Source organism: Lutra lutra, chromosome 13, assembly GCF_902655055.1.
Source record: "Lutra lutra chromosome 13, mLutLut1.2, whole genome shotgun sequence".
NCBI classification, from domain to species: Eukaryota; Metazoa; Chordata; class Mammalia; order Carnivora; family Mustelidae; genus Lutra; species Lutra lutra.
Genome location: NC_062290.1, coordinates 85,845,913 through 85,860,764, shown reverse-complemented (window position 1 = coordinate 85,860,764; position 14,852 = coordinate 85,845,913). Strand labels below are relative to the sequence as shown.

The 14,852-nt window shown below is 41.0% G+C and overlaps 1 protein-coding gene and 1 pseudogene across 1 annotated transcript in view; one reads left to right on the top strand and one right to left on the bottom strand.

Annotated features, from left to right (window-relative positions):
- The window catches only part of PPP6C (protein phosphatase 6 catalytic subunit), a 42,843-nt gene that overhangs the window by 2,428 nt on the left and 25,563 nt on the right, over window positions 1-14,852 (top strand). The window lies entirely within an intron of this gene.
- LOC125083232 (mitochondrial import inner membrane translocase subunit TIM14-like) lies at window positions 12,191-12,882 on the bottom strand (annotated as a pseudogene).

Genomic DNA, 14,852 nt, shown 5'->3' with positions numbered 1-14,852 from the left:
TAATACCCTCTAGTTCATCCCCATTGTTGCAAATGGCAACATTTGGTTTTTGATGGCTGCATAGTATTCCATTGTTAGATATCTGGTTTGTTTTTTTTTTTCCCCCAAAGATTTCATTTATTTATTTGACAGAGAGAGACAGTGAGAGAGGGAACACAAGCAGGGGGAGTGGGAGAGGGAGAAGCAGGCTCCCCATTAAGTAGGGAACCTGTTGTGGGGCTAGATCCCAGGACTCTGGGATCATGACCTGAGCCTAAGGCAGATGCCCAATCAACTGAGCCACCCAAGTGCCCCTATATATCTGTTTCTTTTCTTTTTAAAATAGTTTATTTATTTATTTGACAGACAGAGATCACAAGTAGAGAGGCAGGCAGAGCAGGGTAAGGGAAGCAGGCTCCCTGCTGAGCAGAGAGCTGGATGTGGGGCTTGATCCCAGGACTCTAGATCATGAGCTGAAGGCAGAGGCTTTAACCCACTGAGCCACCCAGGCGCCCCTGTATCTGTTTGTTTGTTTGTTTCTTTCTTTCTTTCTTTTCTTTTTTTTTTTTTTAAAGATTTTATTTTATTTATTTGACAGAGAGAGATCACAAGCAGGCAGAGAGGCAGGCAGAGAGAGGAGGAAGCAGGCTCCCCGCTGAGCAGAGAGCCCGATGCGGGGCTCCATCCCAGGACTCTGAGATTATGACCTGAGCCGAAGGCAGCGGCTTAACCCACTGAGCCACCCAGGCGCCCCACTTTCTTTCTTTTTTTAAAGTTTTGTTTATTTATTTGACAGACAGAGATCACAAGTAGGCAGAGAGGCAGGCAGAGAGAGAGGGAAGCAGGCTCCCTGCTGAGCAGAAAGCCCAATGAGGGACTCAATCCCAGGACCCTGGGATCATGACCCGAGCCGAAGGCAGAGGCTTTAACCCACTGAGCCACCCAGGCGCCCCCCACCTGTATCTGTTTCTTTCTTTTTTTTTTTTTAAGATTTTATTTATTTTTCAGAGAGAGAGGAGAGCGAGCGAGCACAGGCAGACAGAATGGCAGGCAGAGGGAGAAGCAGGCTCCCCGCCAAACAAGGAGCCCGATGTGGGACTCGATCCCAGGACGCTGGGATCATGACCTGAGCCGAAGGCAGCTGCTTAACCAACTGAGCCACCCAGGCGTCCCTATCTGTTTCTTAATAAACTTTTTTAATTTTTTTTTTTTTTAGTCTTCTGGACAGGTAGTGGGAAAAAGGCAATTCTGATTTTTCCTCTATAAGTAGAGGCTTTTCTTTGTCTTGGAAATGGTTTTATCAGATGAATTTAGTTGTGCTCTTCATGTCTGGTGTATTTTTAAAGAAATTTAATTTTGTTTCTACTTCTTGGCATAAAATAGAAACTAAAATTAGACAAGCCAAGAAAGTATTCCAGGAGCACCTTTTCTGAAGCTTTAGAGCCAAAATAAAAGATCAGAGGAAGAAAATTCATTGGAGCCACTTAATGGTCATTATGGAAAAGATTTGTTCTGGTAGATAGCAATTCACCTGTGTTTTTAATTTGAGTAGAAGTTGGAGGTACTAAGTAAAATGAGTGCATAGGGTGTTCTACATCTAATTTTGATTTCTCTATATCTGAATTGGAAGTGGTCAAATCATTAGTACTGGATTGAATCTGCATAAATGTTTGGTAGGAATAAAGATGAAATATATGAAAGTGAGTGGGCCAAAACATAACCTTTCTTAAAAATGAGCTCAAGTGGTTCTCATCCACAATAAAGATTTTAGAGAGGATCATAGGAGATAGAAATTCCATATCTGGCCAGGTGGAAGAATGAATGATAAAAGGCAGGTGTATTGAATACTTAAGAATTTCGGTGGGGGAAGCGTTCTATAACTTGGGGATTGTTCAATCTCTTGGACAGTTCTTAAAGGTGACATATAGGTAAAAAAATTGCACAAGGAATTGTGCAGTTCCATAATAACCACTTTTATGAATTAATAGTTTATGTAGTCTTTTTGGAACTCACTTTTATGTTTAGTCTGAGCCATTTCTGGGTTCTTCATATAAGGCTACTTGCACAGCAAAGTTGCACCTTGCTTGAAATGCCTCCATAAAGCTTCAAAAAATTCTCCTTTGCTTTTTTCCTGAGATTTAGTGAATGGCCTTTTGTACCTCCTCATTCCAGACTCTGATTTTATAGATCCTCATCATACATGGTAGTCTTTATCCTTCCAGACTTGGAATCCTTTAGTCTAGTCACTCACCTTAGTGCTTGTTGCATTGATCATTCTGTTTACCCAGATTGTTTGTTTTTTTTGTTGTATCTTTTTTAGGTACCCTAGGGAAAACTGAAGACAATGTGACAGTAAGGGACATACTGTGGCATTGAAAGGCTAAAAGAGTGTTGTTAGTGTTTTCAGGACCCTTTCTGATAATACCTTGCATTTTGTTTGTCTTCCAGGCAACAGAATCACATTCCTCTATGTCTTACGAAATAGTCTACAACAGTGCTGTCTGGTAGAAATAAAGGGCTCAGAAACATGAGCCTTCAATGGCCACATTTTAAAAAAATAGAAAGGAACAGTTGAAATTAATTTAGTAATATTTTATTTAACTCAATTGCAACTTGTATCAATATAAAATTATTAATGTAATATTTTGCCCTTTTTTGGGTACTGTGTGAAATGTGTATATTTTACATTTATGACACATCCCAGTTTGGACTAGCCATATTTCAGGGGCTCAGCAGTTACATGTGGCTGTAGGTGTTCTGTTGGAAGGTGCACATCTCTAACAACTCCCTAGTCCCTTTCTAGAATTTCAGAGCTAAGAGAGAGTTCTTCTAGTTCCGTGCCCTTCTTACTTTATTGAGGGTATAGTGAGCTTCATTGAGTGTATGATCTGCCTGAGGTTGTGCACCTAACCAATGATTTAAGTTGGAAAGCTTCTTGTGCAGACTCTGTCTGATTAAAGTTAATAGCTGTTTTTTTTTTGAAGGATGACAAATAGCTTGCTTTTCTAGGCGTCTTTTCCACTCATCACTTTTCTTTTTACCTTCCATTCTAAGTACTTTGGACTGTTCCCTTCTGACAACACGCCCTGTGCTTTTCTCTCTGTTTGTTTCTGCTCAGTCTGTTTCTATCAACTAGGTTTTTTTTTAATACTTACATAACACAAATTGTGAATCATTTAATACTCTATGAGTTGGGTACTAATATTTGCCCCATTTTATAGATAAGTAACTGAAGCACAGACAGATTATAAGTATCTTTCTATAGTTATACAGCTAGTAAGTGAAGAAGCTGGGATTCAAACCTAGGTAGTCTGGGTCCAGGATTTACATCTGTAACTACCATTTCTGTTTTCTCTATACAGTACCCTCAATGTCCCTTTAGACTTATGCCTCAGATGCCACTTTCTCCATGCAGGGCTCCTGGGTTCCCCAGTCAGAATTATTAGCAATGATTAGAATGTACTTAGCTGCTTACAGTTTTCAGAGTACCTTCATGTCCATTCTGTCATTTACACAATACTTTTGTAAGGCAGAACAAATGCAGTGCAGGTCTTGAGGTTTATGTGGGTTTTGCCACAGTGACTCAATGGAGTATATACCTGCATTATTTGCTATTAAAATTTTCCACTTTTGGGGCATCTAGGTGGCTCAGTTGGTTACACATCCGACTCTTTTTTTTTTTTTAATATTTTATTTATTTGACATACAGTGATCACAAGTAGGCAGAGAGGCAGGCCGAGAGAGAGGAGGAAGCAGACTCCCCACAGAGCAGAGAGCCTGACATGGGGCTCTATCCCAGGACTCTGGGATCATGACCTGAGCTGAAGGCAGAGGCTTTAACCTACTGAGCCACCCAGGCGCCCCTAAACATCCAACTCTTGATCTCAGCTCAGGTCTTGATCTCAGTGTGGTGAGTTCAAGCTCCAGGTTGGGCTCCATGCTAGGCTTGGAGCCTACTTTAAAAAAAAAAGGAAAAAAAAATTTCCCACTTTTTTTTTTTCCTATACTGACCTTTGTTCCATAGCTCCATTTATCTTATTGCTCCATTTTACCCTTCTCTGTTGTATGATATGATAGCAAATATGTCTGTATCCACCATTAGATTACAAGCTTCTGGAAGGCTAGGATCATATTTATTTTTGTGTTCTCCGTAGTCTTAGAACACTGTCTTGTATGTGATAGACAAACAGTTAAGGTTTGTTGAATCTCATTGTATACTATTCTACAACAGACATTTTTCAGATGTCTCCTTGTGTCAAGTACTGTTCCCTGTGGGTGCTAGAGATAGAATCCGATATTTCCCTATGAGGGGCTCTCAATATAGTAAAGGAGATAGAGAGGTAAACAAATGATTGTTGCGTGGTATGTTAGGTGCTATAATAGAGGGCTCTTCAGGATATTGGGGAACGTATTCAAAGAGCATCTAACTGGAACTGGGACAGTTTCAGCAAGAAGGAGCAGTGAGAGGATAAGAGTGTGTTCGGGTAGACAAAACAGGAAGGAAAGAATTTGCTAGCAGAACAAATACCATATGCAATGGTACAGCTTAATTTGAAAGAACATGGCTGACTCAGGGAACTTGAAGTAGTTTGGTATGGCTGGAGGTGGTGCTGGGAAGGCAGGGAGAGGCCAAATCATGGAAGACTAGACTGATAAACTTCGATTTTTATCTTTCAGGTAGTATATAGAGAGACACTGAAATGCTTTTATATTTTAGGGAAAAACAAATCATACTGTGACTTTGGGATATTGTTTAAAATGTACCTACTTGGGGTGCCTGGGTGGCTCAGTGGGTTAAGCATCTGCCTTTCAGCTTGGGTTGTGATCTCAGGGTCCTGGGATCAGGCCCCATGTTGGGGCTTGCGGGGGGGGGGTGTGTCTGCTTCTGCCTCTTCCTTTTCCCCATCCCCCACTTGTGTGCGCTCTCTCTCTCAAACAAATAAAATCTTAAAAAAATGTAGCTAACTAAAAAGAAAAGTAGATTCAAAGAAAACTATTATGGGGATACACTGTTGTATGTGGTAGGAATATGACAAAAATCATAAAGATGGTATCTGCATAAAGTTTTGGAAACACTGCCATAGATAGAGGAATGCTCTTGAGAAATTTTTAAGGAGGACTGTGATAGTAGATTTTAGAAATATCATTCTGGCAGCGTTCGTGGACCATGGTTTGGAATGGGCAAAAATGTCATAGAAGCAGTAGGGCAGGTGACATGGGAATTTAAAGTAAGGCAGTGACAAATGATTGCAGTGTTTAAAAGGAGATGGGGACTCCTGGCTGGCTCAGTTAGGAAAGCATGCTGCTGGATCTCTGGGTTATGAGTTCAAGCACCACACTGGGTGTACACAGTTTTCCTAAAACACACACACACACACACCCAAAACTTTAAAAGTAGATGGAGAAGGTGTACTAGGACCTGTTGACATGTTAGGCCTAGGTTATGAGGAAGAGCGAAGAGTTCAGTGTAATCTGTTTCTGGCATAGATTACTTAGTAAATACTGTAAATTATAGAATGCAAGGGAGTTTGGTTTGGGCTGTACTGAGTTTGAGATGCTGCCGAGTGAAGATACTGAGGTAGAGATGTCCAGATTATCTGTTGGGTTCGCAAGCTGGTTAGGTAACAAATACTTTTTTTTTTTTTTTTTTAAAGATTTTATTTATTTATTTGTCAGAGAGAGAGAGGGAGAGAGAGCAAGCACAGGCAGACAGAATGGCAGGCAGAGGCAGAGGGAGAAGTAGGCTCCCTGATGAGCAAGGAACCTGACGTGGGACTCGATCCCAGGACGCTGGGATCATGACCTGAGCCGAAGGCAGCTGCTTAACCAACTGAGCCACCCAGGCGTCCCAGGTAACAAATACTTTTTGATTGTCAAATGTGCTCCAGACTCCAGTAGCTCTAATAGTAGTAAACTCAGAAGAAAGGTCTATACCATTGATTCTCAGGTGGGGTGATTTTGCCTCTGAGAAGATCCTTGGCAGTGTCTGGAGACAGTTTTGATTGTCACAGCTGGGGAGTTGCTATGGGTGTCTAGTGGGTATAGAGGCCAGGGGTGCTAAACGTCCTGTAACAGATTGGACAGCAGCCCCCACAAAAAAGAGTTATTGGTAGTGCCATGGCTGAGAAACTCTGGCTTAGACTAAAGATACGGATGTTTTCTTCTAGATTGCAAGGGTGTGAATATTATTATCATCTTGGATTCCAGCTCCTTGTTCCCAGTGATTTGTATTATAGTAGAAATTCTATACAAAGGCTATGTAAAAAATACTTTTAGATAAATTTTTATTTATTAAACCAAGAGATTTTATGAATACTAGTATGTTAAATAGGAAATGGTATGTTTTAGCTAGCAGGATCAGCTAAACAAAGAATCACAAAAATTTAAAACTCGGTGAATTTGAGGAGCAGGATGGGACACAGAGACAGGAGCAGAGAATAGAATGGAAACCCTGAGTATCTTGAAGAAAAGGTAGAGAAGGGAAATGGGGTCTTCTAAGAAGGGGGTTATGAACCTTATTTGTTCAAGAATTAGGAACTAATTGGGCATTGTGGGGAGAGATGGGTATAGTTTGCCTTAAAGTTGGGTAAGATTGAGAATCTTGCCTCAGAGATGATTTTGGAGCAGTAAGAGAAACCAAGCTTCTTACCAACTAAGCAATAGAACAAAGCTGTAAAAGGCTTTGGAATAGAGGACGATGTGTCTTCTCTCATGGCAAGGCTAGGCTCTCTGAGGCCAGAGTGTGTGTAGTTGGCTGACTTAAATAAAATTTGTATTTGAGATTTCGTGGACTTATTTTTGTGTGTGCTTGGTTTGGATGTGTAAGATACTGCTGAACTGGAGAGATGAGAGGCAATGGCTTTGGCTTAGAGACTCAACTCTCTAAATCTTCAGTTGGGACTGCAGACATGGCAGTGACAGGAGACAGTTGTTACTTTACTTAAGGTAGTGTGCGTGGTCTCAGATTGAAGATGCTGCCTAAGTAGTGTGTCCTCTAGACGCTTACCAGCTTTTGAGATTGGCAAGGTTTCACAGTAACGTTCTTGAGTTTGTGGTGTACTGTTACTTTGAGGTCAGCACTGGGGGATATGGGTTAGTCAGCAGGGGTGACTTGCAGTTCAAGGGGTATTATGGGCTAGGAGAGCCAGACATATGTGGGTGCAAATTCTAGCACATTTGCATATGGAAATCATGGAGTCCCTCGGGAATCTGTGCTGTGATTAGTTTCAAAAATGTTAATTTGTTCCAGAAAGGATATAGAGTGGTTTACAAAGGTGTGTTCAATATAGCAAGATAAATTACATACAAAATAAGTAAGAAGGGACGCCTGGGTGGCTCAGTTGGTTAAGCAGCTGCCTTCGGCTCAGGTCATGATCCCAGGATCCTGGGATCGAGTCCCACATTGGGCTCCTTGCATGGCAGGGAGCCTGCTTCTCCCTCTGCCTCTGCCTGACATTCTGTCTGCCTGTGCTCCCATGTGCTCTCTCTCTCTCTTAAAAAAAAAAAATAATAAGTAAGAAAAATGAGACAAAGAAAATGTAAAGATAGGATACCAAGATGGAGCAGTAAAAAGAATTGTATATAAGATAAAAGCTGTGATGGCCAGATTACTTCTTTGAGATTAAGCCCCGAGCTTTCAGGGAGTCTACTGAAAGATAGAAACTAATCAGCTAAAAAATTCACCAAGTCTAAAAGGTAACAAACACAAGCTTCTCAGGAAGTCACATGTGTCCATGATAGAGGGAGCAGAGATGTTCCTCCCCTGGGTCCTCCTTGAAGGTGACTGTTTAACAACAGCACCCTGTGCATCTTATTTATTGTCTACACGGTGACAAGCTCTGTTCCCACAATGCCCCTTACCACAGGTGGATGGCACGACCTTAAAGTGTAATTTGGGGAAAAAGCAATTGGGAAAGGAGGGCAGTATAATGCAGGGTGATGACAGGTCTCCCTGAAGGACAGTTTGGCTTATTTCAGGGTAGAGTTTATAGTAGGTTGGTTTCTTTCTTTCTTTTCCTTTCTTTTTTAAGATTTTATTTATTCATTTGACACGCAGAGAGAGAGAGAGAGAAAAGAGAGCATGCACAAGCAGGGAGAAGAGTAGGGAGAGGCAGGCTCCTTGCTCTGTGGGAGCTCAATCCCAGGACCCTAGGATCATGACCCAAGCCAAAGTCAGATGCTGAGCCACCCAGGTGCCCCTAAGATTTTATTTTTAAGTAATCTATATACCTGTTTTGGGTCTTGAATTTAGAACCCTGAGATCAAGAGTCACATGCTCTACCAGCTGAACCAGCCAGGTGCCCCTATTTATTTATTTTTTAATTTTTTAATTAAGAAATTTGGGGGGGACCCCTGGGTGGCTTAGTCATAAAGTGTCTGCTCTCGGCTCAAGTCATGAACCCAGGGTCCTGGGATCGAGCCCCGCATTGGGGTCCCTGCTTAGCGGGAACCCTGCTGCTCCCTGTCTCACTCCCCCTGTTGTGTTCCCTCTCTCGCTGTGTCTCTGTCAAATAAATAAATAAAATCTTTAAAAAAAATTTTTTTTAAGTAAGTTCTGTGCCCAATGTGGGGCTTGAACTCAGGACCCTGAGATTAAGGAGTCACATGGTCTACCTACAGAGCCAGTGAGGCACCCCTAAAATTAACTTTAAAAAGAGGTGCGTGAGGGCGCCTGGGTGGCTCAGTGGGTTAAGCCGCTGCCTTCGGCTCAGGTCATGATCTCAGGGTCCTGGGATCGAGGCCCGCATCGGGCTCTCTGCTCAGCAGGGAGCCTGCTTCCCTCTCTCTCTCTCTCTGCCTGCCTCTCCATCTACTTGTGATCTCTCTCTGTCAAATAAATAAATAAAATCTTTAAAAAAAAAAAAAAAAAGAGGTGCGTGAGTGGCTCAGTTGGTTAAGTGTTCAATTCTTGATTTTGGCTCCCGTCATAATCTTGGGGTCACGAGATCAAGCCCTGCATTAGGTTCTGTGCACTCAGCACGGAGTCTGCTTGAGATTTTCTCCACCACTCCCTCTGCCCCTCTGCTCTGCTCTCTTTCTCTAAAATAAATAAATAAAAATCTTTTTAAAAATTAAAAAAGATTAACTTTTAAAGTGTACAATTCAGTGGGTTTTAGAATATTCAGAGTTGTGCAACTATCATCATAATCAGTGTTTGAACGTTTTTTTTACCCCAAAGAGAAATTCCATAACTGTTAGCAGTAACTCCCCATTTCCCCCTTACCCTAAGCCTGAGGCATAGGCAACCACTAATCTACTTTCTATCTCTATGGATTTCCCCATACTGAATGTTCTAAGTTGAATTCTATAGCATGTGGCCTTTTGTGACTTGTATAACGTTCTCAAGGCTCATCTACTTTGTAGCATGTACCATTACTTCGTTTTGTTCTGCGGTTCAGTGATATTCCATTGTATGGATGTACCACATTTTGTTAATCCATTCACTGTGGATGGACACTTGGGTTGTATCTACTTTTTGGCTATTGTGAATAATACTGTAGTAATACTGGTGTAAAGGTATCTGAGTCCCTGATTTCAATTTCTTTTGGCTCTATTCCTAGGTGTGGTAGTCCTCAGCATGTGGTAATTCTTTTTAGCATTTTGAAGACCTGCCAGACTGTTCTCCATAGTGGCTATCCCATTTTATATTCCTATCAGCAATGTGTGAGGATTCCTGTTTATCCACCTTCTTGCTAGCACTTGCTGTATTTCATTTTTATTTTTATTTATTTATTTATTTATTAAGATTTTATTTATTTATTTGACAGGGAGAGAGGGATATCGAGAAGGAATATAAGCAGGGGGAGTGGGAGAGGGAGAAGCAGCCTTTCCACTGAACAGGGAGCCTGACATGGGACTCGATCCCAGGACCCCAGGATCATGACCTGAGCCAAAGGCAGATGCCCAACAACTGAGCCACCCAGGCGCCCCTATATTTCATTTTTAAAAACTTGTGGTCACCCCAGTGTGTATGAAGTGTTATCCCATTGTGGTTTTGATTTTCATTTATTTCCCAAATGACTAATGATACTAAACATTTTTTAATGTGTTTATTGGCTATTTGTATATTTTCTTGGAAAATATGCCTGTTAAGTCTTTTGCCCATTTTTTTTTTTTTTAAGAATTATTTATTTGAGAGAGAGAGTGAGTGTGCATGGATGAGGAGAGGGGCAGAGGGATAGGGAGAGAGAAAATCCTAAGCAGACTATTTTCTTCCACAAAGAATAAATGTTTTTCATGCTTTTTTAGAAAGTAAAAGAAACAGGGACGCCTGAGTGGCTCAGTTGGCTAAACAGCTGCCTTTGGCTTGGGTTGTGATCTCAGGGACCTAGGATCGAGTCCCGCATCGGGCTCCTTGCTCAGTGGGGAGCCTGCTTCTTCCTCTACCTCTGCCTGCTGCTTCCCTGCTTGTGCTCACTCTCTTTGACAAATAAATAAATAAAATCTTGAAAAATAAATATCAAAAAGTAAAAGAAAGATGAAAGTGGAATTCCTTTTGTTTGACATCTCCAGCAACTGCTATTGTATGTGGGCTTGGTGTATATCCTTCTTGGTTATGTTTTATAATTCAGTGTACACAGATATGTAGTAGGCTAAGTATATAACCCTGTGTGTGTATGTATAAAACTCTGCCAGAGCACTTTGCATGCACTCTCTTATTTAATCCTTAGAATCTCCAGGTAGGTATCTCTATTTTGTGGATGAGGAAACTAAGACACAGAGAAAGATCAAGTAACTTGCTCAGGGATCTACAGCTAAGGTAACAGTAAGCTAAGTAATAGGTAAGAGGTAGAGCTGATATTTGACCTCTTATCTTTTTGGACTTAAAAGGCTGTGCTCTTAACCTCTGAATTATACCATGGTATTAATGGGTATGCTCCTTTTCTTAGAGTATAGAATATTCTGGAAATGGTACTTGTTGATTAGGAAAAAAAAGTATTCCCTCTCAGCTCCACTCTGTTTCTCCAAAATTTGACCTTTTAGCAGCATTGAACATAGTTGATTACAACTCATTTTCTTTTTTGCCCATGCCTCTCGATCACTCCTCTTTTATTTTTTATTTTTTTCTTAATTTTTAAGATTTTATTTATTTATTTATTTTTATTTATTTACTTGACAGAGAGAGAGAGAGAGAGAGGCAGATCACAAGTAGGCAGAGAGGCAGGCAGAGAGGGAGAGGAGGAAGCAGGCTCCCCTCCGAGCAGAGAGCCTGATGCGGGGCTCGATCCCAGGTCCCTGAGATCCTGACCTGAGCCGAAGGCAGAGGCTTTAACCCACTGAGCCACCCAGGCACCCCAAGATTTTATTTATTTATTTGAGAGAGTGAGAGAGAACATGAGTGGGGTGAGGGGCAGAGGGAGAAGAGATTCCCTACAGAGCAGGGAACCTGACACAGGGCTCTATCCCAGGACTCTGGGATCAGGACTTGAGCCAAAGGCAGATGCTTAACCGACTAAGCCATCCAGGTGCCCTGATCACATCTCTTTTGAAACATTTTCTTCACTGGACTTCCAGGATACCACATGCTCATGGTTGCCTTTCTGTCTCACCAAGCTATCTCTTTTACTTGTTCTTCCTCTTTTCCCTAACTTCTAAATATTGATGTATCTTACAGATCATTCCTTGATCTTAATCCTTTCCTCTCTTTGTAGCTACCACTATAGTTATCTCTTCTAGTGTCATGTATGTATGTATGTATGTGTGTATGTATATCCTGACAGTCTCTAAATTGGTCTCTCTGGCTCAGACCCTTTTCCTTGAATTCAGGACTCATTTGATCACTTATTTACAGCACATACAGGGCTCTTAGAAGTCTGGTAGGCATCTGAGACTTAATATGTCAAAATCAGATCCTGACAGCCAAATAGTGGAAACCACCCAAATACGTAGCAACTAGTGAATGGATAAGTAAAATGTGATAGATACATACAGTGAATATTATTTATTTAGAAAAAAGAACAAAGTAATAACATGTTTCAATACAGAAAAGCATTTTCATTACATATAACGAAAAGCATTATATTAAGTGAAAGAAACCAGTCACAAAAGGCCATATATGCAAATGTCCAGAGTGGACAAAGCCATAGAGACTAAGTAAATAAGTGATTGCCTAGGGCTGTGGCGTGAATTGTAGGAGGAGACTGCCAATGCATACATAGCTTTTTGAGGGATGATCAAAGTGTTCTTTTTTTTTTTTATTAATTTGTAGCTTTGAGGCATTTTATTATAAAAAACTGGCATTCATGTACATAAATAATAAACTTAGAATTCATCACATATTTATTTTACTTTTTAGCTTGACCTTCTAGTAAATCTTTAGCTTTATTGATTTTGGCTGCTATGTAAGGAGATTCTCCCTTGTCTGGGTGATTTAAAAACACAATTCATCAGTGAGCAACTCTTATTTTTTCCTTTATTGGCAGTAGTATGCCTAGTATTTTTTTTTTTAAGTTTTTAAAAAAATTTATTTACTTGACAGACAGATCACAAGTAGGCAGAGAGGCAGGCAGAGAGAGAGGAGGAAGCAGGCTCCTTGCCAAGCATTGAGCCCGATGTGGGGCTCGATCCCAGGCCCTGGGATCATGACCTGAGCCGAAGGCAGAGGCTTTAACCCACTGAGCCATTCAGGCGCCCCATAGTATGCTTAGTATTAATGCTGCTTCTCGTTTTGTCATTTTGGGTTCCAGTCCACTTCTGTAAACCACCACTGAAGGCAGATTTTGGTAGACATTGAAAAACTTGTTTCACTTGAGGCTCCATGTTTCATTGTTTGCAAAACATAACATCCTGCAAATCCTGCAGCAGCAATGGTCCGTCCAGCTGCTACCTTTGTACTGGCCATGGCTCTGGCTTGGTTCCCTTCCTTCACCAAGAGCAGTGTTCATCCCAGCTCAAAGACCTCAGCCATCAATTCCTGCGCCTCTCCCAGGCAGTGATACAGCCACCACCAGCAAGCACTGAAAATTTTCTAAAATTAATTATGATGATGGTTTCCGAACATCAAGCACATGAAGAAAACAATTGAATATTGCACTTTATTATTTTTTTAAAAGAACTAAAATCAAAACAATCTGCTTATGCAAGAAATAATTGATAAGCTGGACTTCATTAAAATTAAAAACTTTTGCTCTGTAAAAAGACAGGAGAATAAGAAGACAAGCCACACACTGGAAAAAATGTTTGCAAAATACATATGTGATAAGGGACTTTTATCCATAATATGCAAAGAACTCTTAAAAATCAGCAATAAGAAAACAAACTGCTCCTTTAAAAAATGGCCAAAGACCTGAGCGGACACCTCACTGAAGAAGATCAACACATGACGAGCCTATGAAAAGGTGCTCCTCATCATACATCACTAGGGAAATAAATGCAAATTAAAACAATGTTATAAACAGGCAGAATTCAGAACACTGATATCACTAAATGTTGGCAAAGTTGGGGAGCAAAAGGAGCTCTCATTCATGCTTGATGGGAATGCAAAATACAAAGTACAGCCACTTCGGAAGATTGTTTGGCAGTTTCTTGCCAAGCTCTTACTATACAGTCTAGCAGTCCTGCTCCTTGCTGTTTACCAAAATTAATTGGAAACTTGTGTTCATCCAAAAACCTATTCGTGGATGTTTACGGTAGCATTATTCATAACTGCTAAAATTGGGAACCAACCAACGTGTCCTTCAGTAGGTGAATGGGTAAATAAACTGGTACATCAAGACAAAGGACTATTATTTAGCACTAAAAAGAAAAGAGCTATCAAGCCATTAAAAAACATGACAGGACCTTAAGTGGTTATCATTAAGTGAAAGAAGTGAATCTGAAAAGTCTACTTGTGTATGATTTAAACTGTATGACCTTCCGGAAAAGGCAAAACTATGATGACAGTAATAAGATCACTGGTTTCCAGGATTTGGGGGAGGGAAGGATGCATAGAGGATTTTTAGGGCAGTGAAACTATTCTGTATGATACTATAATTCTGTATACATGTCATTATACATTTGTCCAAACCCACAGAATGTACAACACCACAGGTGAACCCTAATTGAAACTATGGACTCCACATAATACTGATGGATCAGTGTAGTTCATCAGAAACAAATGTACCACTCTGATGGGGAATGTTGATAGTGGAAGATGCTGTATGTATGTATGTATGTGTTCGAGAGCAGCACATATATGGGAATTCCCTATATCTTCTCAATTTTACTGTGAACCTAAAACTGCTCTAAAAAAATAAATTCTGTTTAAGAGAAAATTACAGTAAGAAAGTCTTTCCTTAGGGGCGTCTGGGTGGCTCAGCGGGTTAAAGCCTCTGCCTTCGGCTCGGGTCGTGATCCCAGGGTCCTGGGATCGAGTCCCGCATTGGGCTCTCTGCTCGGCGGGGAGCCTGCTTCCTCCTCTCATTCTCTGCCTGCCTCTCTGCCTACTTGTGACCTCTGTCAAATAAATAAATAAAATCTTTAAAAAAAGAAGGTCTTTCCTTAGAGTCTTAACTATCAGTAATGACTATTAACACCCTTGCAGTTACTTAAGCCAAAATAATTTTTTAAAGATTTATTTATTGGGGCGCTGGGGTGGTTCAGTCGCTTAAGCCTCTGACTTTGGCTCAGGTCATGATCCCAGGGTCCTGGGATCGAGCCCCATGTGGGGCTCTCTGCTCAGCAGGGGGCCTGCTTCTCCCTCTCCTTCTGCCTGCCGCTCTGCTTGCTTGTGTGTGCGCTCTCTGTCTCTGTCCCAGGCAAATAAATAAATTAAAATCTTTATTTTAGGATTGAGGATTGATTTATTACTAGTGAGAGTGAGAGAGCACACCAGTGGGGGGAGGGGTAGAGGGAGAGAATCTTCAAGCAGACTCCCTACTGAACACAAAGCCCAA